Source organism: Vombatus ursinus, unplaced genomic scaffold (assembly GCF_900497805.2).
Source record: "Vombatus ursinus unplaced genomic scaffold, bare-nosed wombat genome assembly UNPS02004080.1, whole genome shotgun sequence".
NCBI classification, from domain to species: domain Eukaryota; kingdom Metazoa; phylum Chordata; class Mammalia; order Diprotodontia; family Vombatidae; genus Vombatus; species Vombatus ursinus.
In genome coordinates, this window is record NW_020943858.1 from 439,778 (window position 1) to 454,853 (window position 15,076).

The 15,076-nt window shown below is 40.4% G+C and overlaps 1 pseudogene; it reads right to left on the minus strand.

The window, feature by feature from the left end:
• Positions 1-11,706: 11,706 nt before the first annotated feature.
• LOC114053366 lies at positions 11,707-14,515 on the minus strand (annotated as a pseudogene).
• Between the last annotated feature and the right edge of the window lie 561 nt (positions 14,516-15,076).

A 15,076-nucleotide genomic window follows, 5' to 3' on the forward strand; every position in this document is an offset into this window, starting at 1 on the left:
AGAAGAAAAAGGATTTTTACTTTGTTTAACTGGGAGGAATAAAGAGGGGAATAATTTAGTAACTAGATAAAAGGAATAAAAAGAAACCGATAAACAAAATTCTAAAACTAGGGAAAGAGGAAACAAACTGGAGGGAGGGGAGAAGGTGATGGAAAGAAAACTAGTGAGAATTGGATTGCCTTAAAAAAGATTTAGCTGAAATGATCAGACAGAGTTCTGTATTTATAAAGTAAGATGGGAAAAAAAAACCTAATCTGAAAAAAATATTAGAGGCAAATGGAGGAAAATGCAAACCTAACTCTCATAATTTTAAATGTGTATGGATTAAAAAATTCAGTTAAAGAAGAGTGACAGATTGGATAAGAAAACAAAACTCCACAATCTGTTGCTTAAAAGAAACATTTATAAAAAATTAAGACATTCACAAAATAAACAAAAGGGGCTGGAAAAACATTTACTATGTATCAGGTGAATTCAAAAAAGTAGTACTTAGGGGGCAGCTAGGTGGCACAGTGGATAGAGCACCGGCCCTGGATTCAGGAGGACCTGAGTTCAAATCTGGCCTCAGACACATAACATTTACTAGCTGTGTGACCCTGGGCAAGTCACTTAACCCCACTGCCTAACCAAAAAAAAAAGTAGTACTTACAATCATGCTTTATGACAAAGCAAAAGCAAATAATTAAAACATTAAAAGTTTTTTTTTTTTAAATACATAAGGCTGAAAGGAACCAGAGACAACAAACCAATATCAATATTAAATTTCTATGCTCCAAATTCCTTAACATCTAAATTCATAAAGGAAACTTTTACTGAACTACAAGAATATATAGACAGTAACACAACAGTGGCAGGAAATGTCAGTGTCCTCTCAGCTTTAGATAAATGTAAAAGAAAGATAAACAAAAAGAAAAATATAGAAACAAACAAATTGCTAGAGAAATAAGAGCTAAAAGATTTATGGTGTCTTCTAAAGGGACAGCTAAAAAAATCCTATATCTCCACATTACATGGGGTCTTTATAAAATGTGCCATGTTTTGCAGAGATATTGCCAACAGATGTAAAAAGGCAGAAATACTAAACAGATCCTTTATAGACCATAATAAAATAAAAATAATCAGTTCAAAGGGCATAAACAACGGAGACCAAAATTGAGACAATGAAATCAGAAATAATGAGTGGGTCATTTAACATGTCATAGAAACAATAATTATGTGAAAGAAAATGACAGTGATGAAACAACATATCAATATTTTGGGGGTGCATATAAAGCAGTCCTTAAGGGAAAAATAGAAAAATAGAGGACTAATGGCCTGAATATATATTGGAAAAAATAGAAACCAAAAAATTAACAAACTTAAAATAGCATAAAAGAGAAAATATTCAGAACTAGAGGAGATTCTGCTCCAAACCCTTATTTTAACTCTGTGCCTTTCTTTTCAAGTGTGTTTCTTGTAAGCAACATATTGTTGGATTCTGGTTTCTAATCTATTTTATTGTCCACTTCCATTTTATGGGTGAGCTCATCTCATTCAAATTCACAGTTATGATTACTAATTGTGTATTTCCCTCTATCCTGTTTTCTTCTGTTTATCCATCTTTCTCTCTTTTTACCCTAGCTCTCCTCAAAAATCTGTTTTGCTTCAGACCACTGTCTCCCTTGATAGGTCCTTCCTTTTATAGTCATCCCTTTCTCTTATCCCCTTCTCCTCTTCCTTCCTTGTTGAATAATATTGATTTCTATACCCGAGTGTGTGTTTGTGTATAGATCTAGATTTTTTTTTATCAATGTCTATCTATCTATCTACCTAACTTCTTATTTGTACTTCATTTTTGAAGAGAACCAGTGACATCATGGGTGATATCTTGACTATAGCATGAATTGGATTGAAGTGAGGCAGTTGCACAGTCATCAACCTCGCTCTCTCTTCCAGACTCATGGAAATCCAGTGGCAAGACAAAAGTCAGGATAACTGATGATGGCCCAGGACGCAGTGGATGACCTTGGTGTCTTCAATGTCTGACCAAGGTTTGACCTGTCTGCTGAGATGGTTTACTGGGGCATGGCCGCTGCACATGCTATAGCTTCTTGAAGCCATAGGTGAGATTTGGGAGCCAGGTGGACACCAAAGGTGAGTGATCAGCCCTAAATAGGGGTGGACAAACCCTCATGCCAGAGGTGCTAGTACTACAAGTATTAACTTTCCGGAAGTCAAATGATTTGCTCTATCTACAGCAGGTAGGTATCAGAGGAAAAATTTGAATCCAAGTTTTTCCTGATTACAAGTCCAGTGCTCAGAACTATTCAACTGTTCTTTTGTCTGTCAAGGAGAATGATCTTTTGACTGGGAAGTATTGGAAAAAAGTGGTTTAGAAATGTGTGTTAAATTGAATCAAAATGACTTAATATGTGCAAGCAATGGGAATACAGAGACGAAGAGAAAAAATAGGTCCCATATTAAAGGAACATAAATTCTATTGGGAGGGGGGAAGGAAGAGGAAAGAATTTATTTCTTATTATATTTTCATTTATTTTGTTTCAATTCACAATTAACCAATTCAGCACTAATCTCTAGTCACCAGAGTTCACAACATCATAAGCATTGTTGTCTCATACCTCTCCTATACCTTCTCTTTCCTTTCAGTTCCCAAGTTTTGTCAATTTCACCCCCCCATAATATCTTCTGTATCCATCCTCTTCTGTCTGTTCACAAGGATCCTATTGCATCTTACTTCAAGAATCACACCACCCATGTGAGCCCCTATTGTTGTTAATGCTCTCTCCCTCTTCAGATTACTGTATATCTACATAACTATATATAAAGCAGTGTGTATAGCTATATATGTATTTATGTATATGTGTGTATTCTTTTCTCTTTGAAACAATTCCAATGAGAGTGAGGTTCAAGCATTGCCCACCATCCCCCTGCCCCACCCATTTTCCCCTCCACTGTAATAGCTCTTCCTTGAATATCTCTTTTTTATAAGATAAATTTTCCTACTCTTCCTCTCCCTTCTCCCTCTCCCAGTACATTCTTTTTTCTCACACCCTCATTTTTTAAAGGTCATCGCAACATAATTGACTCACACCCATACCCTCTGTCTATGTAGACTCCTTCTAAGTGCCCTAATAATGATAAAGATCTTAGGAGTTACATGTGTCATCTTCCCATTTGAGAATTTTAACAGTTTAACCTTGTTAAGCCCCTTATTTCTATTTCATGTTTACCTTTTAATGCTTCTATTGAGTCTTGTGTTTGAATGTCAGATATTCTATTCAGCTCTAATCTTTTCATCAGGAATATTTGAGAGTCCTCTATTTCATTAAATGTTCATTTTCCTTCCTGAAGGATAATACTCAGTTTTTAGGTGATTCTTGGTTGTAATCCTAACTCCTTTGCCATCCAGAATATCTTATTCCTACCTCTCTGTCCTTTAACATAGAAGCTGCTAAATCTTGTGTTATCCTGACTGTGGCTCTATAATATTTGAATGTTTTATTTCTCGATGCTTACAATATTTTCTCTTTGATTTGAGAGCTCTGGAGTTTGGCTATATTATTCCTGTCTATAATGTAATTTTCATTTTGGAAACTCTTTCAGGAGGTGATTGGTTGATTCTTTCGATGTCAATTTTGCCCTCTGTTTCTAAATTATGCAGACTGTATTCCCCAACAATTTCTTGAAATATGATATATAGACTTTTTTAGACCATGGCTTTCAGTTAGTCCAAGAATTCTTTTAAAAAATAAATTCATTATTTATTTTTATCATTCTTTTCTTTTTAAATTTTGAGTTCTAAATTCTCTCCCTCCCACCCAACCTTTCTCCACCTGCTGAGAAGGCAAGCAAAATGCAATCAGTTATACATGTGAAATCATTCAAAACCTATTTACATATTAATAATATTTCAAAAAAGCAAAAAAATAGAAAGTGAGAAAATTATACTTCAGTTTGGACTCAGAGTTCATCAGTTCTTTCTCTAGAGATGGATAGCATTTTTTCCATCATGAGTCCTTTAGAATTGTCTTGGATAATTGCCAAGTCTTTCACAGATGATCATCATTATCTTCCAATTCTTTTTATTTACTTTGCATCAGGTCATATAGATCTTGCCATGTTTTTTTTTTCTTCCTGAAACCACCCCCCTTATCATTTCTTACAGCACAAATGTATTCCATCACTATCATATGCCACAACTTGTTAACCTCTTCCCCAATTAATGAGAATCCCTTCAATGTCTACTTCTTTGCCACCAGAAAAAGATATGCTATAAATATACATATACATATAAGTACATATAGGTCCTTTTCCCTTTTTAAAAAAAATCTCTTTGGGATACAGATTTAGTAGTGGTATTACTGGGTCAAAAGTTATGCACAGTTTTATAGCCCTTTGGGCATAGTTCCAAGTTGTTCTCCAGAATGATTGGACCAATTCACAACTCCACCAGTAGTTTATTAGCATACCTATATTTCTTCATTGCCTCCAGTATTTGTCATTTCTGATTAGGTATGAGATGGTAACTCAGAATTATTTTAAGCTGCATTTCTCTAAGCAATAGCAATTTAGAGCATTTTTTTCACATGACTATAGATAGCTTTAATTTCTTCTTCTGAAAAGTGCCTGATCATATCTTTTGGCCCTTTATCAATTGTGGAATGGCCTTATTTTTGTAAATTTTACTCAGTTCTATACATATTTGAGAAATGAGGCTATTATCAGAGAAACTTGCTGTAAAATTGTTTTGATATTACTTCATTATCTATGGTAGCTTTTAGCAAAATGTAGTTTCCCCGATTATCTCTTTTAATTAGGTCTATTTTTCATTTTGCTTTGTCTGAGATCATGATCACTACCCCTGCTTATTTACTTATTTATTTAGTTTGTTTATTTATTTATTTATTTATTTATTTATTTATTTATTTATTTATTTATTTTTACTTTAGCTGAAATATTATATTCTGTTCCAGCCCTTTATTTTAACTCTGTGTGTTTCAAGCGTGCCTTTTGTAAACAGCATATTTTTGAATTCTGGTTTCTAATCCATTCTGCTATCTGCTTCTGTTTTATGAGTGAGCCCATCCCATTCACATTCAAAGTTTTGTATTTCTCTGTATTTCCTTTTATCGTATTTTCTTCTATTTGTCCTTTTCTCTTTTTATCCACTCCCTCCTCAGATGTCTGTTTTGCTTCTAACCACTGCCTCCCTTAATCTGCTTTCCCTGTTATCATCCCTTTCATACCTATTATCCCCTTTCCCTCCTATTTCTCTATTTGAACTAACTCTGATGAGAGTGAGGTTCAAGCATTACCTGCCACCACCACCCCCATTTCTCTCTCCATTATAAAAGCTATTCCTTGTGCACTTTTTGTATGTGAGAAATTTGCCCCATTCTACCTCTCTTCCTCCTTTTCCCAGTATATCCCTCTTTCTTACCCCTTCATTTTTTTTCAAGATTATATCAACTCACACTCATGCCTTCTGTCTATGTAGATTCCTTCTAACTGACCTAATAATGATAAAGTTTTTTTAGGAGATGCATGTATCTTCTTCTAGGAATTCTGATTTTTTAAAGGATTTTTTTTTAGTGAGCTTTTGGACCTCCTTTTTTATTTGGCGAATTTTGCTTTTTAAGGAGTTTTTTTCTTCAGTGAACATTTGTGCCTCTATTACTATTGGGTCAATTCTGGTTTTTTTAAGGTGGTATTTTCTTCAGTATTTTTTGCATCTTTTTACCAAGCTGCTAATTCTCTTTCATAATTGTCATGCATCACTCTCATTTCTTTTAATTTTCTTCTACTATTCTTATTTCTTTTTGAACTCTTTTAAGAATTCTTATTCAGCTTGGTTCAAATTAGCATTTTTCTTTGAGGCTATGGTTGTAGCTTTTTACACATTGTTTTCTTCTGAGTTTATGTCTTGGTCTTAGACCTTGCCACCATAGTAGCTTTTTATGGTCAAGTTCTTTTTTTGTTGTTTGCTCATTTACCCAGTGTGTTTCTTATCTTTAAACTTTAATGTTAAAGTTGGGCTCTATTGATTTGGGGAGGGGGGTACACTGTCCCAAGTGTCAGGCTTTTTTGTTCTACTGTTTTCATTACTAATTCTGGGAGTCTCTTAAGTTTTCAATGCTTCCAAGGTGGTATGATCCCTGCTCTCCTGGTCTGTGCTCTGGTCCTTACCAAAGTGGGGACTCTATTCCCTTTGTGATCACAAGTGCTAGCACTTCTCTCTGCCCTGGAATTGCAACCCAGAACTGAGTAATAGGCAATGGAGTTACCAAACAGCCCAAATCTACACCCAGTTCCAGCACAAGAGTCCCCTGTAATTTCTCTCTGACAAGTTGTCCACTCCCTTTATCAATATTGGGTGGTGAGAGGACCCACATGTACAAAAATATTCATAGAAGATCTTCTTGTGGTGGCAAAGAATTGGAAATTGAGAGGATGCCCATCCATTGGGGAATGGCTGAGCAAGTTGTGGTACATGAATGTGATGGAATACTATTGTACTGTAAGAAATGATGAACAGGCTGACTTCAGAAAAACCTGGAAAGACTTGTATGGTCTGATGCTGAGTGAAGTAAGCAGAACCAAGAGAACGTTGTGCACAATAACAGCCACATTGTGTGACAACTAATATTGATAAACTTAACCCTTCTCAGCAATACAAGGATCTAAGCCATCTCCAGAGGCCTTGTGATGGAAAATGCTATCCACACTCAAAGAAAGAGCTATGGAAGCCGAATTGCTAATTTTTTTCTCTTCTGTTGAGTTTTGTTTCCTCTTTCTGATGGTTCCTCCTATTGGTTTTAATTTCTACTTACAACATCACTAATGTGAAAATATGTTTAATATGAATGTAAATGTATAGCCTATATCAGATTATGTGCCGTCTTGGGGAGGTTGGTGGGGAGGAAGAGGGAGAAAAATTTTAAACTCAAAAGCATGTGAAAGTGATTATTGATAAATCAAAATAAAATAAAAAAAATTTTTTAAATATTGGGTGGTGAGAGCCTCTGAAATTGCTGCTGCTTTCACTGCTGGCTCCAAGGCCCAGAGCTGGTGTTGCCACTATGCTGCAATCCCCACCCCAGTGTCAGATCTCTCCTTCTGATCTCCTAAGTTGTCTTGGCCTGGAAAAAAATGACTCACTGACCTTTTTTTGTTTTTTACTATCCCACTTCAGAAGTTGTTTAGAAGGACATGTTGGGAGAGTTAGGATTTAATGCTTCCTTTACTCCGTCATCTTATCTTGGTTCCATCTCTAACTCAGTAGATTTCTGAAGACTACCAGAGTCACTGTACCTTGCCTGGGTGACCAGACATGTTCTCATATAACAGAAGAGACCAAAATCAGAGAAGCTTAGTGCCACTGTATTCTTATTCCATATCCCTACCTGTAAGGGCAGTGTAAACCCTCCTTTTGTTAACTATCTAATGACTCAAGTGCCTCATTTCCACCTCTAAACTAAGATGATATTGCAATTAGAACTACCCCTAACGTTTGGCAGAGTTGTTATTGGGATGAGATGAGATAGTCCTCTTGTTCACATTCTGGTTGAGTTGGGGGGTTGGGGGGAAATGTGGCAAATAGATCTGAGGACAGAGTCATCAGATGGCAGGACACCATGTGGTACTTGGTCACAAGAGCCCTGCTGATCACATACAGGGAGTCCTTTCTGTGGGACAGAAGTAGGCAGAGCAAGGAGCTCAGGAGGGTCTGGAGGAGGTTTCCAGGGAGGGTGTACCAAGTCCACCATTTCCTGGTGGTTGTTGATGACCTTCCTGCCAAAGGTAGACTAGCCTGAAGGGGAAGGGGGCCGGTGCATTCAGCCTCTCCACACAGAGCTCTTGGTTTTCAGGGACCATGTAATGAAAGCTACGGGGCAGCTAATGCAGCTGGTGGCTGGGGAAGTGAAGGCATCTCTCCTGGTGGGTGTGGGGACTGACGACCCCAGCCAAGAACCCACCCTGTGGTCTCAGACCCAGAAGATGCCGTTCCTACTGAGGTCAGGCCTGAACCATGAGAAAGGGGAGCAGGAGGGGACAGTGAGGTAGAGAGCTGAGAACTCCCACCAGTGGTCAGAAAGCTGCCGCCCACCCTATTACTGCTCTAGGGAGAAGGGTGGTGACTGTTACCTAGGAGTGAGGGGTGGGTGAAACAGAGACCTGATGAGGCCCTCGACCAATGAATGCCTCCCAAAGGGTGTTCTGTGATGGAGCCCGTGCTGAGGTGCTAGATTTACATGGGCCAGGGGAGCTGAGGACTTACTTGTACGTGTACACTACACAGACACACAATGAGCCAAGCTTTTCAGGAAGAGACACCATCCTGAACCAGGTGGTCCTCTAGGCTTTCCCAGATGGTGCTGCTCCCATCAGGTAGGGCAGGTTTGGATGCCCAGGGGGTAACTTCCTGGTTTGGGCAAGGAAACCACCTAGCCCCGGAGTTTGCCCCTTGATCCTGAGCCCAGAGAGTTCTCTCTGTTGTCTGTGCTCCCTGTCCTTGGGGAGAAAAGGCTACCCCAGGCTGGGCTCATTCTTCTCCTCTTCTCCAGGGCAAGTAAGTGCCTTAGCTCCCCCAGCTTGGATGGTCTAGGCCTTGTCAGCAAGGGTAGGGCCAAGGTGGTACCCCTCTGCCCCATGCCCTCTCCCTGAGAGCAGTTTGGCCAACAGTGAGGGGCAAAGTATCTTCCTTCCTAGGGTCCTCTTGTCAACCCCTTGCTGAAGCCTGAGGGTTTGGCCTGGGGACTATGGCGGGGTGCAGAGGAAGTGCAGAGCTGATTCTGGAATCCCCACAGCCTGCAGGGTCCTTTCCTGACTTGGTGCCTCTAGGGTGACTACGGAAGTGTAGCATTCTAGACTGGGGCTGGTGTTCCCTTTCTAGGTTTTTATGTCCATTCTAGACTGTCACTGCGGTTTTGGTCCTATGTCAAGGTGTCCAGTGAAATCTGGCTCCTCTCTCCTTGGCATGAGAACACTAAGGTGCTAGTAGTCTGGGCTCTAAGATATGTCACTCACAAACATAGATGTCCCCTTAGAGATGTGCTTCTCCAAGGTTTTGGTCTCACAATTCCTTTACACTTTTAAAAATTATGTAGAACACAAAGTGCTTTTTTTTAAAAATGTGGATTATAATAATGGTTGTTTACTATATTAGAAATGAAAACTGATAAAATTTTAAGATATGCATTTATTAATTTAATGTAAAATGACAATGATAAACCCATTATATATTAACATCAAATAGATCATATACATCTCACAGCTATAGATAGGAGATATTTTCTTAACAAAGAAGAGATAGAGGTAATTACAAAATTAAAACAGATAACTTTGATTACATGAAACTGAAGTTTCTATGCAGACAAAATGAATGCACCTAGGATAACACGAGAAGTGGCTGAATGGGAAAAAAAAATCTTGGTATCAAATTTCTCTGATAAGGGTTTGGTGTTATGTGTGTGTGCATGTGTGTGTATATATATACATATATATATACACACACACATTTATACATACACACACACACATATATATACACACACATACACATATAGAAAATACAACATATATAATATATATAAATATCATATATATAATAGTCATTCTCCAATAGATAAGTGGTCAAAGGATATGAACAAACAGGTCTCAAAGAATTTCAAAGTATTCACAACCATATGAAAGAATACTAAAAAGCACTAATCAAAAGAAAAATGCAAATCAAAAGAACCTTGAGGTTTCACCTCACACTCTGCAAATTAAAAAAAAATGTCAAAAAATAGCAATAGTCAATGTAGAAGGGTTGTTGAAGGATAGGCACACTAATACATTGTTGGTGGAGCTGTGAAATGGTACCACCACTTTGGAAAGCAATTTGGAATTATGTAAAAAATGTGACTAATTATGTCCATAACCTTTGAACCAGAGACTCCATTACTGGGCTTATATCCCAGGGAAAGGGCAGCAAGATGGCACAGTGGATAGAGTGCTGGGCCTGAAGTCAGGGAGACTTATCCTCCTGAGTTCACATCTGGCCTCAAACACTTAACTAGCTGTGTGACCCTGGGCACGTCATTTCATTCTGTTTGCCTCTGTTTCCTCATCTGTAAAATGAGCTGGAAAAGGAAATGGCAAACCACTCTAGTATCTTTGCCAAGAAAACCCCAACTGGGGTCACAAAGAGTCAGACACGACTGAAACGACTGAACAACAACAACACTTCAGGGAAGCTATATAATAATAATGTCTTCATATACACCAAAATCTTTATAGCAGCAATTTTTGTGACAGCAAAGAATTGGAAACAAAGTAGATGCTCATCCACTGAAGAATGGTTAAACAAATTGTAGTACACAAATATATTGAAAAATTACTGCACTGTAAAAAAAGATACAGAGAAGCATGGAAAGACCTACACAAGCAGAGCCAAGAAAACAATATACTAGTAACTATAACAATGTAAATGAACAAAAAAAAATACCATACTCCAAAAAGATCAAAAGTGAATGTAAAAAAATTATAAAATTCAAACATAACTTGAATAAAGAGATAAGAGAAGACAGCCCCAACCCATCCAATTGTGGATGTGGGAGGGCTACAGGTATTATACAAGTTTTAGGACTTTTTCAATGTTTCCATCAGTTGTGTTATTTTTTTTTTCTTCTTTAAAATAATACTAATTGTTATATGGCATGGCTCTTTGGAAGGGGTAGGGGTAAAGTTACTGTGGAAATCTATGATAAGACAGACAACATCAATAAAAACTTATTAAAAAAAGACAAGAAAAAGAAAATAATTTACATCTTTCTTGCAATGGAATTGTTTTCCTTTGTAAGTCTCGTACATTTTATCTGATGCATTTCACAACATTATTCTGAGAAGGGGGCCCCTAGGCTTCAGCAGAACTCCCCAGGGATCCATGGTACCAAGAAGAGGTAAGAGGCCCTGCCTTACAGCAACTAGAGAGAAGCAAAGCAAAACCCTAACAATGCCAAGAGAAGGCCCAAGCCTTGACTATGGAGTCAGCCCGGGCCCTCTCTGTCTCAATTGCCCGGCCACTGCAAGAGGATCTCCTTGCATTCTGCTGGTGAAGCTATCCCCATCTGTCCAGGCTTGAGCATGACTGGAATGCCGCACTTCTTATTTACTGTCTTCTTACTGTCCTGAGCCAATCTCCTGCCTAGGAAGCTTGAATACTTGCTGGAGGTCCAGTGGACAGGTTTCCCTTCAGTCATGGCCCTTTCAGCGCCTGGCTTCCTGGGCTTTCCCACGTGCAGTTAGTTGTCACTGAGACTGACAGTCAAGATACATTCATGAAGCACTTCTTGTTCACCAGGCACCAAGTACGTGCTAATGTCTGGAGATCAAAGATAGCTGATGTCCTGGGGCTACTATCCCAATTCCCACTCAAACTGAGGAGCTGGGTCCACAGAGCCTGGCCATTTCCTTCCCTTCTGGCTCTAAGTTTAGCCTTGAGCTGATAAGGGATATCATTCTAAGGCTGCTGAGCTCAAGAGCCCCCAGCAGTGTGCTTCTTCCCTCCCACCATGATTATCAATTATATCAATTAGTCAGCCTCAATTGTTTAGCTTTTAGAAACGTGTATTGATTATGGTGGCAGACTTGAACAGTTGTTATAAATATCTCACCCATCTCCCTCCCCCCTCCCCCCACCCCCCTCCCAATCTGTAACACACTGTCTCTCCTGTACATCCAGATTCCAGGAAAAAGTGGGCTCAAGTATGGAGAGAGTAAGTGGCATACTCACAGGTCCTTGTAGTCCTCTTGCTGTAGTCCTCAAGAGGCTGCCCTTAGGAAAGATGTCAACTCCCATGGGTACAAATGCCACCTTGATGCACATGATTCTCAGACCTGTTTTTTCAAGCCCTATTGTCTTCTCTCACATCCCCAAGAGACTAGACTTCTCCAAATGGAGGTGCCCTAGACTTCTCCTCTCCACCAAGTCCAAAAGAATACTCATTCTCTTTTTCTGTCCTCAGAAAGAGAACAAAATGTACCCTCTTGCCAACTTGCCTTTACTAGCCAGGGCAACCCCTTGCCTCCAGTTGCACAGGCTCTCCACCTGGGTGCCATCCTCAGCTCCTCACTGGTACTCACCCCATACAGCCAATCTATAGCCAAATTTTGTCCTTTCGAGCTTCATAATATTTCTCCACAGCATGTCCCTCTGTCAGTCACATAGCTAACACCTATGATGAGGCCCTGAAAAAATCCTCAAGTCTGAACTGTTCTACGACAGCCAGCATTGGGGCTAGAGTAACCACTTCAAAACCTATCAGATGAAACAACCAAGCATTCTTTTTTTTTTTAAACAATGCAGGTTGTTTAATGGTGAAGTGCTTTCATTTTATTGTTGTATTATTATTTTTTTACAATTAAAAGATGTAGCCTTTACACTCAAGAAAAAAAAAGGCAAGAGGTGTTTAAGAAAAATTCCCCACAACAACCTAAACACAGAAATTCAATGTAACAAAAAAATAAAGACAAGGTTTGATTTCAAAATTTCAATAAAAATGCAAAAGGTGTAATGAAACAGGTGTTCAACTTGCAAGTCTAAATAGGCACTGTTTAAAAAAAAGGGGGGGGGGGAAGGAAACAAATATTTCAATTTTCTCCAGAATACACACCCCTGCACTAAATGCTCTGAACTGTAGCCAACTAGTAATCAATTGGTGGGAACAGAAGTTTCTAACTAAAGTTATATGGCCCCTCCACTTCCCTCCCCACTTTTCAATTTGAGATGGTAGGTGGGACAGTAGAACAGAAAGGCAGGGGAAGAAATCAAAACAAGGCTCCCATAGGTACTGTTATTTGGACTAGAAAAGAAGAATTTTGCAAATTTTCAAGAAAGCCCAAGGCAATCAACACAATTTTTTCACTCTAATTTCTACTTAAAAATTAAACATTGAGATCTGCATCTTACTACATAAAACTGCACTCATCAATAGAGTAACCTTTCAGAATTGTATTAGGATTCACTAGAAATTATGGATGTACCTTTAGACTTTATCCAGGAAAAGAGGTTCAGTTCAGATTGAATTTCGGCCAAACTTTTGATACTGTTCATCTAGTTGGATCGGTGTCTGGAATTGTTGGGTCGCCTTGAACAGCTGTAAACTAAACAACAGTATGTAACTCCATAGGAAGCATAAGGATAGAGGAAATGTACAGCCTGTTAAATCTCCCCAGCTTCAGGCTCTTCAGAGCTCCTCCTGTCTTCTGAACGGCCATTAGCACTCTCATAGGAACGTTTCTTGTCTTTTCTCTCTCTGTCACGGGGTGACCTTGAACTCCTGTCTTTGTCTCGTGATGCTAGGTCTTGGTCTCGAAACGACCTCTCTTTATCTCCAGGAGCCCTTTCTTTTGAGGATCTTCTTTTGGATTGCTCTCTGCTCCGGTCTCTGGAGCTATGCCGACTTCTCTGGTGGCTACGGCTGCTGGAGCGGGACCTGTGACGATGCCGTTTCTCATGGGACTTGGATCTAGTTCTCTTTCGTTCTTGTGAAGTGGAGCGAGATTGATGTCTACGATGCTCTCGAGACCTGGATCTTTTAGGATTCTTGCTATGTGATCGGGACCTTCTCAACTTCTCCCTTTCTTCTCTCTCTCTTTCTTCTCTGCGTTTCAGGCGTTCCTGATTTCTTTTCTCTTGCTTTTCAGCTACAACTCTCTTCAATTCTTGTAGTTTCTCTCTTATTTCAATAAATCCAAGGTGTAGCTTCCCCCCAAAATGATCAGCTAGTCGCCTGTCATTGTCATGAAGACCCAAATAAGCAGAACATACTTCACAGACTCGAAGTTTCTGTTGTTGGAAGCTGGAGGCTGGCATGGAATTCCGGTAGACTTCTTCTGCCTCTCTTTTCTTTGCTCGGGCTTTTTCCACTTCATCCATTACTTTCTGGGATTCCTCCACATTGCCTTCAGCTCCTAGTTGTTCTACTTTGGCTAGTAACTTACCAATTTCCTCATTAAGTTCATGGACACGTTCAGCTTTAGCTGCTACTTCAGCACTAATCTCTTCCTGAGTTTCTGCTAATCTTTTCTTAGCCATTTCTGTTCTCCTGTCACAGTCTGCAATGAATGACTGCAGATGATCCATTGCATCAAGCTCAAAGAAAAAGTCTTGTTCTTTGGATGCAATTTCATAATCTGCTCTTAAAGCCAGGTCGTGGACCTTCAGGCACTCTCCAAGATCCATCCTAGTTCCAGAAAGAACATCATGAGGACAGCAGTTGAGAAGGTGACTCTTGCATACTCTGTCATCGCTGAATTTGATTCGCTGGCGGGTAGTGTCTCCGTCCCGGGAGGTGCCCATCAGCTGGTCCAGCATAGCACGCATCTGGGCGTGCGCGGACATGGCGGCAGCGGTGGCGGCGTAGAGAGCGAGCGAACTAGCGATCCGGTGGGGTGAAGAAAGAATTGGAGCGCAGCCAGACCTCTCAGGGATAGGGGGCGGTGGGTAGCACTGAGGGAGATGATGTCGCCGCGGCCGCTTCCTCCAGGAGTGCAGCGAAGGGGCGGGGGTGGGGGGGCTGGGGTAAAGGAAAAGAGTCCGGGCGGCGGCTCGTCCTTACTTCGATGTCAGGGAGAAAGCAGCGCCCTCCGCTCCCGGCTCTTGTTCAGTCCCACTCCGCCCGGCTCCCGCAACAGAAAGGGCACCGGTCAAACAGGAAGGCGTCCCCGCCGCTGCTGCCACCCTACAAAAGCCACAACCTTACCCCCCCTTCCAGGAGCTGACGCCACCGCTCGCCGCCACCGTCGCCGCCTACATGAGCGCGCACGCTCCTCGCGCTCACTCGTTTCCCGCGGGGACTCCACCAATCGGCGTTCAAGCGCAGTGCCTCCGCCCGCCCCCGCTAGGGAGGCGGTCCACCCTTGTCAGCTTAGTACAGTATTCTTAAAGGAAGAATACCTTAAAGGTAAGGTGGAAGGAATGATAAGGAATCTCTCGGCGGTTCACAATTCAAGCACACCCACTCAAATGTTTGGCCCTTCGGTCTGTACACGCAATGTGAGGTTTTCTTTAGTCAGGGTGCCTCCACCAAGA